This window comes from Carcharhinus amblyrhynchos, chromosome 15 (genome assembly GCF_965287045.1).
Source record: "Carcharhinus amblyrhynchos chromosome 15, sCarAmb.v2.hapA, whole genome shotgun sequence".
Taxonomy (NCBI): Eukaryota; Metazoa; Chordata; class Chondrichthyes; order Carcharhiniformes; family Carcharhinidae; genus Carcharhinus; species Carcharhinus amblyrhynchos.
The window spans coordinates 5,108,997-5,124,181 of NC_137338.1; the positions used below are offsets into that span (position 1 = coordinate 5,108,997).

The window sequence follows — 15,185 nt, forward strand, 5'->3', positions numbered from 1 at the left end:
TCAATGATTCTTTCACCAACGATCTTCTGGGTAGGCCCGCTGGTGACTAACTAGAAGTCCAGAAAGCTCCTGACCAGCTTTGACCAACCCTGACCCTCAACAATCATTTTCAATCCCACCCCCCTCCTTTTCTGTTTTTGTCACTGACAAATCACACAGGCCCGGCCGGGAGCGGGCCTCCGTGAGGCAGCGGGGGTCACAACCTGTCAAGTGACCTTTAGGGGCGGGTGAGGGTGGGGTCATGACCCAGCATGACCCCCTCCAGGAGCCGTGACCTGGGAGGGGGCTCTGTGACTGAGCTGCCACCCTGAGCTGGAAATGATCAGCGGTGGTTATGACCCGGAGGTGACCTTGCTTCGAGCACTCAGTGTGGCCGGATTTGGTCAGGATTCCTGGGAACTTTCCAAAGCTTTGAAGTGGCGGGGTAGCTTCTTGCAGAGATAAGGACCCCCAATTATGGCAGAATTCAGACCAAGTCGCTCTATAATGAGTATGTCACATTCAACAGACATCAGAGAGTCAGGTCATTCAGCCTAACAGCTCCATACTACCCCCTGCATTCCACATCGACATTCTCTCATCCTCACTCCGTTAACCCCATCAACCCTTCCATTCCCTCCCCCACCCCATGTCCCTATAGAATGTTCTCTTAAACCCATCATTCTTATTCACCTCAACCACTCCCTGCTCCACATGCTCACCTTACTCTGGTTTCTCCAGGGCAGCACAGTGGTTAGCACTGCTGCCTCACAGCACCAGGGACCTGGGTTTGATTTGATTCCTGGCTTGGGTCACTCACTGTCTGTGTAGAGTCTGCATGTTTTGCCCGTGTCTGTGTGGGTTTCCTCCCACAGTCTGAAAGACGTGCTGGTTAGGTGCATGCTGGGCCACGCTAAGTTCTCCCCCAGTGTACCCGGACAGGTGCCGGAGTGTGGCAAATAGGGGATTTTCACAGTAACTTCATTGCAGTGTTAATGTAAACCTACTTGCGACACTAATAACTAAACTTTGAATTTGTTAGTGACTATCTCGCATTTACAATCTTCAGTTTTGCCCTCCCTCTCACATAGAAACGTCTCTACATCTGATCAATGATCATTTCGAAGAACAAAATCAGATTTCTCTTTTCAGAGTAAGAGAGTCCCAGAATCTGTTCAATTTTTTGACAGCACAGTGGTTAGTACTGCTGCCGCACAGAGTCAGGGTCCCGGGTTTGATTCCTGGCTTGGGTCATTGTCTGTGCGGAGCTGGTACATTCTCCCCGTGTTTGCATGGGTTTTGTCCGGGTGCTCCGGTTTCCTCCCACAGTCCAAAGATGTGCAGGTTAGGTGGATTGGCCATGATAAATTGCCCCTGAGATGTCTAAGTTAGGTGGATTGGCCATGGTTAATGCGTAGGGTTAAGGGAAATGGGCGGAGGGAGGGCCTCAGTAGGAGTCTCCTTGGGAGCCTAGGTGGGCTGAATCATAAAATCCTTAACAGTGCAAAAGGAGGCCTTTCAGCCCATCAACTCTGCATGGGACCACAATCTCACCCAGGTCCTAACCCCTCATATTTACCCTGCTAATCCCCTGACGCTAAGGTGGACTCGCTGGACTCTGGGGTGGTTCTCACAGATTGGAAAACAGCAAATGTGACGCCACTGTTAAAAAAAAAGAGGAAGACAAAAGGCAGGTAACTATAGGCTGGTTAGCTTAACTTCTGTAGTAGGGGAAATGCTTGAACTTATCATCAAGGAAGAAATAGCAGGACGTCTGAATAAATTGTCCCTTTAGTAAGACACAGCATGGGTTCATGAAGGGCAGGTCATGTTTGACTAATTTGGTGGAATTCTTTGAGAACATTACATGTGCAGTGGAGAATGGAGAAGCTGTGGATGTGGTGTATCTGGATTTCCCAAGGCGTTTGACAAGGTGCTGCACCAAAGACTGCTACGTAAGATAAAGGTGCACAGTGTTACGGGTAATGTATTAGCACGGATAGAGGATTGGTTAACTAAAATAAAGCAAAGAGTGGGGGTAAATGGGTGTTTTTTTGGTTGGTGATCAGTGATTAGTGGTGTGCCTCAGGTATCAGTGTTGGGGCTGCAATTGTTTACGATTTACACAGATGATTTGGGGTTGGGGATCAAGTGTTGTGTCAAAATTTGCAGATGATACCAAGGTAGGTGGAAGAGCAAAATGTGCAGAGGACGCTGAAAGTCTGCAAAGGGATATAGATAGTCTAAGTGAGTGGGCGAGGGTCTGGCAGATGGAGTACAATGTTGGTAAATGTGAGGTCACCCATTTTGGGAGGAATAACAGCAAAATGGACTATTATTTAAATGGTAAAAAATTGCAACATGCTGCAGTGCAGAGGGACCTGGGTGTCCTTGTGCATGAATCTCAAGGAGTTGGTTTACAGGTACAGCAGGTAATTAAGAAGGCAAATGGAATTTTGTCCTTCATTGTTAGAGGGATGAAGTTTAAAAACAGCGAGATTATGTTGCAGCTGTATAAGGTGCTGGTGAGGCCACACCTGGAGTTACTGTGTACAGTATTGGTCTCCTTGCTTGAGAAAGGATATACTGGCACTGGAGGGGGTGCAGAGGAGATTCAGTAGGTTGATTCCGGAGTTGAGAGGGTTGGCTTATGCAGAGAGACTGAGTAGACTGGGACTATACTCATTGGAATTCAGAAGAATGAGGGGAGATCTTATAGAAACATATAAGATTATGAAGGGAATAGATAAGATAGAAACAGGGAACTTATTTCCACTGGCGGATAAAGCCAGAACTAGGGGGCATAGCCTTAAAATAAGGGGAAGCAGATTTAGGACTGAGTTGAGGAGGAACTTCTTCATACAAAGGGTTGTGAATCTGTGGAATTTCCTGCCCAGTGGAGCAGTTGAGGCTACCTCATTGAATGTTTTTAAGGCAAGGATAGATAAATTTTTGAACAGTAAAGGAATTAAGGGTTATGGTGAGTGGGCGGGTAAGTGGAGCTGAGTCCACGAGAAGATCAGCCATGATCTTATTGAATGGCGGAGCAGGCTCGAGAGGCCAGATGGCCAACTCCTGCTCCTAGTTCTTATGTTTGTCTCCAATCCTAATACAGAGCGGGGGTGAGTTGACAAGGTCAGTCTCACTGAGCTGGACAACACAGGGAGATGGTATGGTCAACCATGTCTCAGGTTGGAGCGAGATGGAGGAGAATGAGGAAGGATACTTTATCCCAGTCACAGAGGTCGCCATTTCTGACCTTTTATTCAGTGCCGTGGCAGAAGGAGAAACTTGATTGAAAAGATTCAAAACAAAAAGGACTGCAACTCCAAAATTAGTTCACCTTCCCCCCGCTGTGGCAAGAGGTACAGCAAGGAGACAGAGACAGTCAACATTCTATTACTCAGGGTCTGGGACAATTGCTCAACACGGCCAAGTATTTGAGGAGATTCAGAAAGATTCATTTCAGCCATTCTGTATACAGGGGATGTAATAGGAACATAATCGGGTGTGGCAGTACACAGATTGTTATCTTGTGGGGCGCAGAGTGTTACAAAGAACAAAGAACAGTACAGCAAAGGAACAGACCCTTTGTCCCACCAGGTCTGCACCGATCACTGTCCCACCTAGACCAACTGCCTGTATCTCTCTATTCCCTGCCTGTTCACATGTCTATCCAGATAAGTCTTAAATGTCGCTAATGTGTCTGCCTCAACCACCCCCCTTGCCAGTGCATTCCAGGCCCCCACCTCTCCCTCTGTGTAAAAACCTCCCTCCGCACATCTCCACTGAACCTTTCCTCCTTTATCTTGAACTTGTGCCCCCTTGTAATTGTCATTTCTGCCCCTGGAAAAAACTTCCAACTTATCCATGCCCCTCATCATTTTATAAACTTCCATCAGGTCGGCCCGTCAACCTTTTCCAAAGAGAGTACAATCACAGTTTATTTAATCTCTTCTCATAGCTAAACCTCCACACTAGCAACATCCTGGTAAACCTTTCCTGTACTCCCTCAAAGGCTCTATGTCCTTCTGGTAGTGTGGTGACCAGAATTGGACACAGTATTCCAAATGTGGCCTAACCAACGTGTTACACACCTGTAAAAAAATTGGCCAATTTTTAAAGTCAATGACCTGGTCGATGAAGGCAAGTATGCCATATGCTTTCGTCACCAGCTTTTCCACCTGTGCTGCCACTTTTAAGGGTCTGTGGACCTGTACTCCTAGATCTATGCTCTGTCTATGCAGACCTATGATCTACGGCTATGCTCCTAATGGTTCTGCCATTTATTTTATAGCTCCCACCTGAACTGGAATTACCAAAATGCATCACATTGCATTTGTCCGGATTAAATTCCATTTGCTATTTCTCTGCCCAACTTTCCAGCCTGTCAATATCCCTGTGGAACACTGTGGGACTGTTTCCATGTGGAGCAGTGCAGAGCACAGAGGTTACAGTGGGGGCCAGAGAGGAGTTACCCTAAAACCGGAAGATATAGGAGCAGAATTAGACCATTTGGCCCATCAAGTCTGCTCTATTCAAACATGGTTGATATTTTCCTCACCCCAATTTCCTGCCTTCTCCCCATTACCCATGATCCCCTTATTAATCAAGAACCTATCTATCTCTGTCTTAAAGACACTCAATGACCTGGCCTCCACAGCCCTCTGTGGCAATGAGTTCCACAGATTCACCACCCTCTGGCTGAATAAATTCCTCCTCATCTCAGTTTTAAAGGAGTGTCCCTTCACTCTGAGGTTGCGCCCTCGAGTTCTCGTCTCTCCCACTGGTGGAAACATCCTCTCCATGTCCATCTAGGCCTCTCGGTATTCTGTAAGTTTCAATCAGATCCCCCCTCTTCTAAACTCCATTGAGTTTTGACCCAGAGTCGTCAACCACTCCTCATCTGACAAACCATTCCTGGGATCATGACATACTGGTTTCCACATTTTTCAGTTGGCGATGTATATTGAAGTTTGGGTCATATTGCCCCGAATTTGAGCTCCATCACTTTCCTCAGTTGGTGTTAACACTTAGCTTCTTTGCTCATATACCCTTGTACTTTTCTAGTGTTGAGTCAGACTGTGTATTAATGTGTGACTTATTGTAGTGTAATGCACTATCATTGCTGTCGTAGAGAAGGACGTCAGCTCCACTTTGTAGTTTTACACATTTCTTTACCATAAGTATTTAACTGCAAATAGAATAAAATAATATCCAAAGTTCATTACAATTGACCAGCATCTGGCTGCTTGGGTCAGGCAGCAATACAAACATTTCCTACTTTGATGTGTGATTTATTGCTTAAAGAAAAGCATTTCAAGATTATTATTCATTCTGTATTGTCCCTGCAGCACACAATCTAGGCTGACGCACCCACTGCAGTATGGAGGGAATGCTGCACAGTCAGAGGTACCATTCTTCTGTTGAGAAATTAAAACCGAGGCTCTATCTACTTTCTCAAGAGTGTGGAGTCGAGCGAAGCTCATTCAAAGAAAGTCAGTAGCATTCTCCAACCTATTCCGAACGATTCTTCCTCCTCCACCAAACACTACTTGCACTGATCAATAGTAAATTTGGCATGTCAGCTACAACTCTCACCAACTTTTACACCAGAGAAAGCATTCTTTCTGGTTGTGCCACAGCTTGGTCTGGGCTCCTGCTCTGCCCAAGACCACACTGAACTACAAAAGGTGTAAATGTAGCCCAGTCCATCACACAAACCAGCCTCCCATCCATTGACTCCGTCTACACTTCCCACCGCCTTGGAAAAGCAGCCAGCTTAATTAAGGACCCCACGCACCCCGGACATTCTCTCTTCCACCTTCTTCCGTCGGGAAAAAGATACAAAAGTCTAAGTTACGTACCAGCAGAGTCAAGAACAGCTTCTTCCCTGCTGCCACCAGACTTTGAATAGACTTACCTCGCACTAAGTTGATCTTTCTCAACCCCTAGCTGTGATGGTAACACTACATTCTGCACTCTTTCGTTTCCTTCTCTATGAGCGGTATGCTTTGTCTGTTTAGCACGCAAGAAACCATACTTTTCACTATATGTTAATACATGTGACAATAATAAATCAAATCATATCAAATACCTGCGTTGGAGTTTCTGTGTATAAAATAGCTGCCATGTTTCTGGTATGACAACTGGGACTACACCACAGCAACTGGTGCAATTTAAATCCAATGAATTACTAATGTCGGGACATGTCTCAGTAATAGAGATCAGGAAATTAACACTGATTTGTCAGAAAAACCCATCGGGTTCACTAGTGTCCTTCAGGGAAGGAAATCTGCCATCCTTTTTCAGCCTGGCCTACATGTGACTCCAGAGCCACATATATGTGGTCGACTCTTAGCTGCTTTCTAGGGCAATTAGGGATGGGCAACAAATGCTGGCCTGGCCAGTGATGTCCACATTTCACGAACAAATGAAAAAAACCTTTGAAAATGCACTTAGTTTTCTATGCAGCAATTTGGGACATCCTGAATTCAGAGAAGAACAAAGAATAAAGAACAGGAAGCGGCCCTTGGGCCCACCAATCCTGCACCGATAAACGATGCCTTCCGAAACTAACGACCTTTTGCCTCTACATTGTCCGTATTGCTGCCTCTTTATTTATCTGTCAAGATGTTTCTTAGATGTTGCTCTTGTATCTGCTTCTACCACCTCCTCTGGCAGCGCATTCCAGGCACCCTCTGTGTAAAAAACTTGCCTCTCACATCTCCTTTAAACTTTCCCCTCCGGTTCCCTCCCACAGTCCGAAAGATTCGGTGCACTGACCACTCTAAATTCGCCGTCAGTGTACCCGAACAGGCGCCGGAGTGGTGCAACTCGGGGATTTTCACAGTGACTTCATTGCAGTGTGAATGTGAGCTTTCTTGTGACACTAATAAATAAACTAAGGCTGCGTTACCCAGTAATTGACATTTCTACCCTGGGAGAAAGACTTTGACTATCCATTCTATCCGTGCCTCTCATAATTTCACAAACCTCTATCAGGTGGCCTCCCCTCGGCCTCTGCTGTCCAAGTGAAAACAAACCAGGTTTGTCCAACCTCCCCTCACAGATAAGGTGCGAAAGCATCACAAATTTCTGGAAATAATTATCAGCTGAGGTGAGATTAGATACTGTAGGACAATCCAGTCAGATCGCTGACATGACTCCGATGAGGGATACATTTGGATGTTATTTTTATGCTTCTACTCTGAATGACTGCGTCCATATTTATAGTCAAAACTTCCAACGGAAGCATGTCACACTGGCAACGCCACTGGGCTGCAATGCCCTCTGGGGCCTTGTGAGCTTTACACACTGCATAGTCACACTAATCATAGAACCATACACCACAGACAGAGACCATTCGGCCCAAGGTGCCTGTGCTGGTTGTTTGAAAGGGCTGTCCAATAATCCCGCTTTCCCAGTAGCCCCACAAGTCTTTCCTTTTCCAATACCTTTTTGAAAGTGGAGATTAGACCTGCCCTTTCAGACAAGGGGTTCCAAATCACAACTTGCTGGGTGTGTTCTGGTCTGTATCCAATTTTGGTCGCCGCACTACCAGAAGGAGGTGGAGACTCTAGAGAGAGTGCAGAGAAGGTTTACCAGGGTGTTGCCTGGTGTGGAAGGTCTTAGCTATGAGGAGAGATTGGGTAGACTGGGGTTGTTCTCCCTGGAAAGGCGGAGAATGAGGGAAGACCCAATAGCGGTATAGATAGGGTGAACAGTGGGAAGCTTTTTCCCAGGTCGGAGGTGACGATCACGAGGGGTCACGGGCCCAAGGTGAGAGGGGTGAGGTATAACTCTGATATGAGAGGGACGTTTTTTACGCAGAGGGTGGTGGGGGCCTGGGATGCGCTGCCAAGTAGGGTGGTGGAGGCGGAGACGCTGGCATCGTTTAAGAATTACCTGGATAGTCACATGAGCAGACTGGGAATGGAGGGATACAAAACGAATGGTCTAGTTGGACCAATGAGCAGCACAGGCTTGGAGGGCTGAAGGGCCTGTTTCCTGTGCTGTATTGTTCTTTGTTCTTTGTATCCTCCGGTTGTGTTCTCTGACTGACAGACTATCTGCTCAGGGAAATGGTCTCTCCATGCCTACTCAATCAGGAATCCCATTGTCAATTTGAGCATCGTTATTATTATATCGCTGCCCTTAACCACGTCAGTCTATAGGAGACAATTCCCAGCTTCACTCAGCAGCCAATGCTGCCACTATTGCACACTGTGTCGCAAGAGGAAAGAACGAGAAACTACAATCCCATCGCTACTAACAAGTATACGTGTACAGATGTTGAACGGCATGGCGGTTCAGTGGTTAGCACTGCTGCCTCACAGCGTCAAGGACCAGGGTTCAATTCTGGCCTCAGGTCACTGTTTGTGTGGCGTTTTCACTTTCCCCCCTGCATGTCTGTATGGGTTTCCTCCGAGTGCTCGAAACGTTGGCTCTATTTTGTCCCCACAGATGCCGTCAGACCTGCTCAGATTTTCCAGCATCTTCTGTTTTTATCTCCAAAGATAGGCTGATTGGCCATGCTAAATTGACCGTAGTGTCAGGGGACTAGTGGGGTAAATATGTCAGGTTGCAAGAACAGGGCCTGGGTGGGATTGTGGTTGGTGCAGTCTTGATGGGCAGAATGGCCTCCTTCTGCATGTAGGGATTCTATGAAATCAGTGTGACGTTGTCTCAACAGCAATTCAATCCATGGACCCCCAACTGTGGCATCCCATTGGAAGGGGAAGATGCTTCGTAAATGCAATGCCAGAGACAACAACACAGAGAAGGGAAGCAAAGGGTTCAATGGGGAAATGTCTGCTACATTTGGACAGGTTACGAGAGGCTCAGTCAGAGAGCTGGACCACTGAGTGAACAACAGGAGAGGGCACAGGAATGGGAATGATCCCAGCTTCAATGCATGCAGCTCTGCCACTCTCTCAACATGGCTGACATGGTGGCATATGGATAATGTCACTGGACCAGTCATCCAAAGGCCCTTGCTGACTCCATGGGGATTATAGGTTCAAGTCCCACCAAATTGTCTGATGGAATTAAAATTAATAAATCTGGGATATAAAACCACTCTCAATCATGATAAAACTACATCATTAATTGTAAAAACCCATCTGAACATAGAACATTACAGCGCAGTACAGACCCTTTGGCCCTCGATGTTGCGCCGACCAGTGGAACCAATCTAATGACCCTCTAACCTAAACTATTCCAATGTTATCCATATGCCTATCCACTGACCATTTAAACACCCTTAAAGTTGGCGAGTCCACAACTGCTGCAGGCAGGGCATTCCGCCCCCTTACTACCCTCTGAGTAAAGAGCCTACCTCTGACATCCGTCCTATAATTACCACCCCTCAATTTAAAGCTATGTCCCCTCGTGTTAGCCATCGCCATCCGAGGTAAAAGGCTCTCACTGTCCACCCCATCTAATCCTCTGATCATCTTGTATGCCTCAATAAGGTCACCTCTTAACCTTCTTCTCTCTAATGAAAACAACCTCAAGTCCCTCAGCCTTTCCTCATAAGACCTTCCCACCATACCAGGCAACATCCTGGTACACCTCCTCTGCACCCTTTCCAATGTTTCCACATCTTTCTTATAATGCGACGACCAGAACTGTACGTAATACTCCAAGTGCGGCCGCACCAGAGTTTTGTCCAGTTGCAATGTGACCTCACGGCTCAGAAATTCAATCCCTCTACCAATAAAAGCTAACACACCGTACGCCTTCTTAACAACCTTATCAACCTGGGTGCCAACTTTCAGGGAGCTATGCACATGTATCCCGAGACCTCTCTGCTCGTCGACACTACCAAGAGTCTTTCCATTAGCCCTATATTCTGTACTCCTGTTACTCTTTCCAAAGTGAATCACCTCACACTTTTCTGTATTAAACTCCATTTGCCACCTCTCAGCCCAGCTCTGCAGCTTATCTATGTCCCTCTGCAAACTGTAACATCCATCCTCACTGTCCACAACTCCTCCAACTTTAATGTCATCTGCAAATTTACTAACCCATCCTTCTACACCTTCATCTAGGTCATTAATAAAAATGATAAACAGCAGTGGCCCCAAAACAGATCCTTGAGGTACACCACTTGTAACTGAGCTCCAGGTTGAATATTTCCTATCAACCACCACCCTCTGTCTCCTATCAGCTAGCCAATTCCTGATCCAAACTGCTAATTTGGATTAATCTGGTTCATTAATGTCCTTTAGGGAAGGAAATCTGCCATCCTTACCCAGTCTTGTCTACTTGTGATTCCAGAGCCACAGCAATGTGGTTGACATGTAACTGCCCTCTGAACTGACCGAGCAAGCTATTCAGTTCAAGGGCAATTAAGGATGGGCAACAAATGCTGGCCCAGCCTGCGATGCCCACATCTCATAAAAGCACAAAGAAAGAGTACTCCAGAATCCTGGAGGTTTCCACCACAGCAGAGTCAGGATACAGAAAGTGGGGTCACAACGTGGAGCGTAACAGGTGAGAACAGGAGAACAGGAGAAATCAGCAGCAGGGAACAGGTCCATCAGCATAGATAGTGAGTAATGAGATGAAACACTCTGTCCCCCCTTTGTTCCAGCTCTCTCTCTGGGAAGCTGCAAGTACAGAGAAATCCCCCCACATGCCCTCACAGATTGATAGCAGTCCCACCAATAAGATATCAGTCTAAAAATGAAAATTGTGAATCTTTCAATATCCTTCACTCAAATTTCAATATCCTTCAAATTTCAATATCCTTCACTCAAATTTCCTTCACTCAAGAGGGTTGTAAAACACGGTGGCCCAGTGGTTAGCACTGCTGCCTCACAGCGTCAGGGATCCGGGTTCAATTCCAGCCTCGGGTCACCGTCTGTGTGAAGTTTGCACATTCTCCCTGTATCTGCGTGAGTTTCCTCCCACAGTCCGAAGATATGCAGGTTAGGTTGGTTGGCCATGGTGAATTGATCCTAGTGTCGGGGGATTAGCAGGGTAAATATGTGGGGTTACGGAGTTAGGCCCTGGGTGGGCTTGTGATCAGTGCAGACTCAATGGGCTGAATGGCCTCCTTCTGCACTGTAGGGATTCTATGATTAGGAACTGACTGTGTGTGTAACAGGCTGAGTGTCTTAGTACTGTGTGCTATAGCAGGAAACTTTTAAAAATTCAATCAGAGTTAGCAGGGTTTTGTGAATGGAAAATTAAATTAACCAATTTACAGGAATTCTTTGACTAAGTAACATGTACTGTGGATTAAGGGAACCAGTGGACGTACTGTATTTAGACTTTCAGAAGGCATTTTATAAGGTGCTACAGCAAAGATTACTGCAAAATATAAAGCTCATGGTGTAGAGGTCAATACACTGGCATGGACTAAAGATTGCTAGCTAACAGGAAGGAGAGTTGGCATAAATAGGTCATTTTCTGGTTGGCAGGACATGTAGAGTGCCCACGGATCGATGCTGGGGCCACAATTCTTTACAAATTATATCTATACAATTTATCGGACGGCATGGTGGCACAGTGGTTAGAACTGCTGCCTAACAGCGCCAGGGGCCTGGGTTTGATTCCCGGCCTTGGGTCACTGTCTGTGTGAAATTTGCACATTCTCCCCATTTCTGCCTGGGTTTCCTCCAGGTGTTCTGGTTTCGTCCCACAGTCCAAAGATGTGTTGGTTAGGTGGATTGACCGTGCTAAATTGCCCCTTAGCATCAGTGGGACTAGCTAGGGTAAATGCATGGGGTTGTGGGGATAGGGCCTGGGTGGGACTGTGGTTGGTGCAGACTTGATGGGCCAAATGGCCTCCTTCTGCACTGTAGGGATTCTATGATTCTATTCTATATGAATGATTTGGGCGAAGATATCAAACATGAGGATGCTAAATTTGCTGATGCCACAAAGATAGGTGGGGAAGTCCTTGTGAAAAAGCCTACAAAAGGACATGGATAGTGGGGTGAATGGGGAAATGTGAAATTGCCCATTTTGGCAGGTAAACTTTAAAAAAGGATTTTATTGAAATGGTGAGAGATCGCAGAGCTCTGAGATATGGAGAGATCCGGGTGTCACAGTGCATGAATCACTAATGTGTGTGTGTGCGCAGTAATTAGCAAAGCTAATGGAATATTATTGTTCATTGCAGGGTGATTACATTAGCAAGAAGATTCTGCTTCTGTTATACAGAGTAGTAGTGAGACCATATCTGGAGTACTGTGTACAGTATTGCTCTCTTTATTTAAGGAAAGATGGAAGTATGTTGGAAGCTGTTCAGGGATGTTTGGCTGGACTAATACTTGGAATGGGCTGATGAGGAACGGTTGGACAGACCAGACTTGTGTCCGCTGGAGTTTAAAAGAATGAGAGGTGACTTGATTGAAACATTGGAGATCCTGAGGGGAACTGCCAGGGTGGATGTGGAGAAGATGGTCGAAATTCGCCCACCGTGGGAATCGTATTGGGCAAGACAGAAATCTTGATGGACCATTCAAAGGTCCATTAATCTCGGGAGGGAATTTTTGGTTTTGGGGTGCGCGTGGCCTGAGAATCCCGTCCGATATTCCCTCCTGTGGAAGAATCTAGAACTAGGGGGCCATTGTTTATTAAAAAGGGGGTCCCCCATATAAGAGTATTTTATTTTCTCTCAGAGTGTTGTGAGACTTTCAAATTCTGTTCCTCAAAATGTGAATGAGGCAGAGGGCGGAATCTTCCTGTTCTGCCAGCCAAGGGGATGGTAGCGGGCAGGACACGGACCTCGCGAAGGTCCACTGACGTCAGGCAGGATTTTCCTGTGTTGGCGCGAGCGCGACTGGAAAACCCCAGCCAAAGGCTTTGAATATTTCTTAAGGCAGAGGTAGATATATTCTTGGTAAGCAAGGAGGGGGTGAAAGGTTATCAGGGTATATGGAGTTGAGGTTATAATTATCAACCTTCCGGATGAAGGAACGGCGCTCCGAAAGCTCGTGATTCTAAATAAACCTGTTGGGCTTTAACCTGATGTTGTGAGACTTCTTACTGTGTCCCACCCCAGTCCAACAACGGCATCTCCACTTTATTGAATGGTGGACTAGGCTCAAGGGGCTAGTGTCCTAATCCTGATCTTAATTCATATACTCGGTTACTTGTATTTTAAGGGAATCATAATGTAGAATCAGTTTAGGTAGAGATAAGAGACAATGAAGGAAAGCAGTCACTGGTGAAGGTGATTTATAGTTTCCCTGAAGGTAGCCACGTTTAGGACATAATGGGGTCTTGTAAGAAAGGTGCTGCAGTAAGCACAGAGATTTTAATCTTTGTATAGATTGGATGATTTGAACGGTAGCCTGGAGGATGAGTTCATAGAGTGCATTTGGGGCATTTCCTTAGAACAATACGTTCTGGAACTAACCAAGGAACAAATTATTTTGGACATGCCAATCTGTAATGAGACAGGATTAATAAATAACCGCTTGGTAAAGGGGCTTCTACATAAGAATGATCATACCATGACAGATTTCACATTCATTTTGAGGGTGAGAAATTTGGGTCTGAAACAAGTGTCTTGAATTTAAATAAAACAACCACAAGGATACGAAGACAGAGTTGGCTAAAGTGCAATTGGAAAATAGATTAAAAGGTAAGAGGGCAGAGAATGTTGTTATCCTTTCCTTCAATTTGATATGCCCTTAACTTCCTCAGTTAGCCACAAATGATGCAGCCTTCGCTTAGTGTCTTTCTGTCTTAATGGAACATATCTTACTTGAGAGTGAAGAAATACCTCCATAAATGCCTGCCACTGCTGTGTAGCACTGCTGCCTCACAATGCCAGGGACCTGGGTTCCATTCCTGGCTTGGGTCACTGTCTGTGTGGAGTCTGCACGTTCTCCCCGTGTCTGCACGGGTTTACACCGGGTGCTCCAGTTTCCTCCCATCCTCCAAAAATGTGCAGGTTAGGTGGATTGGCCATGCTAAATTCTCCCTCGGTCTACCTGAATAGGTGCTGGAATGTGGCGACTAGGGGATTTTCACAGTAAAACTTCATTACAGCGCGAATGTAAGCCTACTTGTGACACTAATAAATAAACCTCAAGTGTACTTTCTTTTAATGGATAGAGATTGCACAATAGTCCAGTACAGAGGGATCTGGGTGTTATTCTTAAGTGGATTGGCCATGCTAAGTTCCCTGTTGGTGTCCCAAGTCATGTAGGTTAGTGGATTGGCCATTGTGAATGTGTGGGATATGGGGATAGGGTTGGGGAGAGGGCCTGGGTAAAATAAACTGTCAGAGAGTCGGTGCTGACTGAATGGCCCAATGCCCTCCTTCTGCACTTACTGGGATTCCACTGTGCGTGAATGACAGGAAGTTAGCACGCAGGTACAGCAAGTAATTGGGACAAAAAATGGAAGCCTTTATTGAAAAGGGGAATGAAAGATAAGTATAGAGAAGGGAATCTGATTGTTATTTGGAAAGGGCGAAGCTACATGTTTCCAGGGAGATGGTCAGAGAGTGGCACAAGGAGAACTGCTCCTTCAGAGAGCCAGCACCAAGATGATGGGCCAAATGATCTCCTTTGTCAATATACAACAAATGTACAGGGTCTTGGTGAGGTCACCTCTGGAGGACTGGAGCATGATTTGAGTCTCCTTAATTAGAACATAGAACATAGAACATTACAGCGCAGTACAGGCCCTTCGGCCCTCAATGTTGCACCGACCTGTCAAACCAATCTAAAGCCCATCTCACCTACACTATTCCAATATCATCCATATGTTTATCCAATGACAACTTAAATGCCCTTAATGTTGGTGAATCCACTACTGTTGCAGGCAGGGCATTCCACGCCCTTAGGTTCTCTGCATAAAGAACCTAACTCTGACATCTGTCCTATATCTATCACCACATCTATCATCCCTCAATTTAAAGCTATGTCCCCTCATGTTAGCCATCACCATCCGAGGAAAAAGGCTCTCACTGTCCACCCTATCTAACCCTCTGATCATCTTGTATGCCTCTATTAAGTCACCTCTTAACCTTCTTCTCTCTAACGAAAACAGCCTCAAGTCCCTCAGCCTTTCCTCATAAGACCTTCCCACCATACCAGGCAACATTCTGGTAAACCTCCTCTGCACCCTTTCCAATGGCTCCACATCTTTCTTATAATGTGGCGACCAGAACTGGACGTAATACTCCAAGTGCGGCCACACCAGAGTTCTGTACAGTTGCAACGTGACCTCAC

General features: G+C 46.0%; 1 protein-coding gene across 5 annotated transcripts in view; it reads right to left on the reverse strand.

Annotated features, from left to right (window-relative positions):
- nrip1a (nuclear receptor interacting protein 1a) overlaps nucleotides 1-15,185 on the reverse strand; it is a 109,410-nt gene that overhangs the window by 33,431 nt on the left and 60,794 nt on the right. Inside the window, exon 1 of one of the 5 annotated variants that reach the window (XM_080203370.1) lies at nucleotides 7,437-7,511. The exons of the other annotated variants lie outside the window; for them this stretch is intronic. The gene's annotated coding sequence lies outside the window, so the exon portion shown is untranslated. Of the gene's footprint in view, nucleotides 1-7,436; nucleotides 7,512-15,185 lie in introns of those variants that run through there. 5 annotated transcript variants of the gene reach the window in all.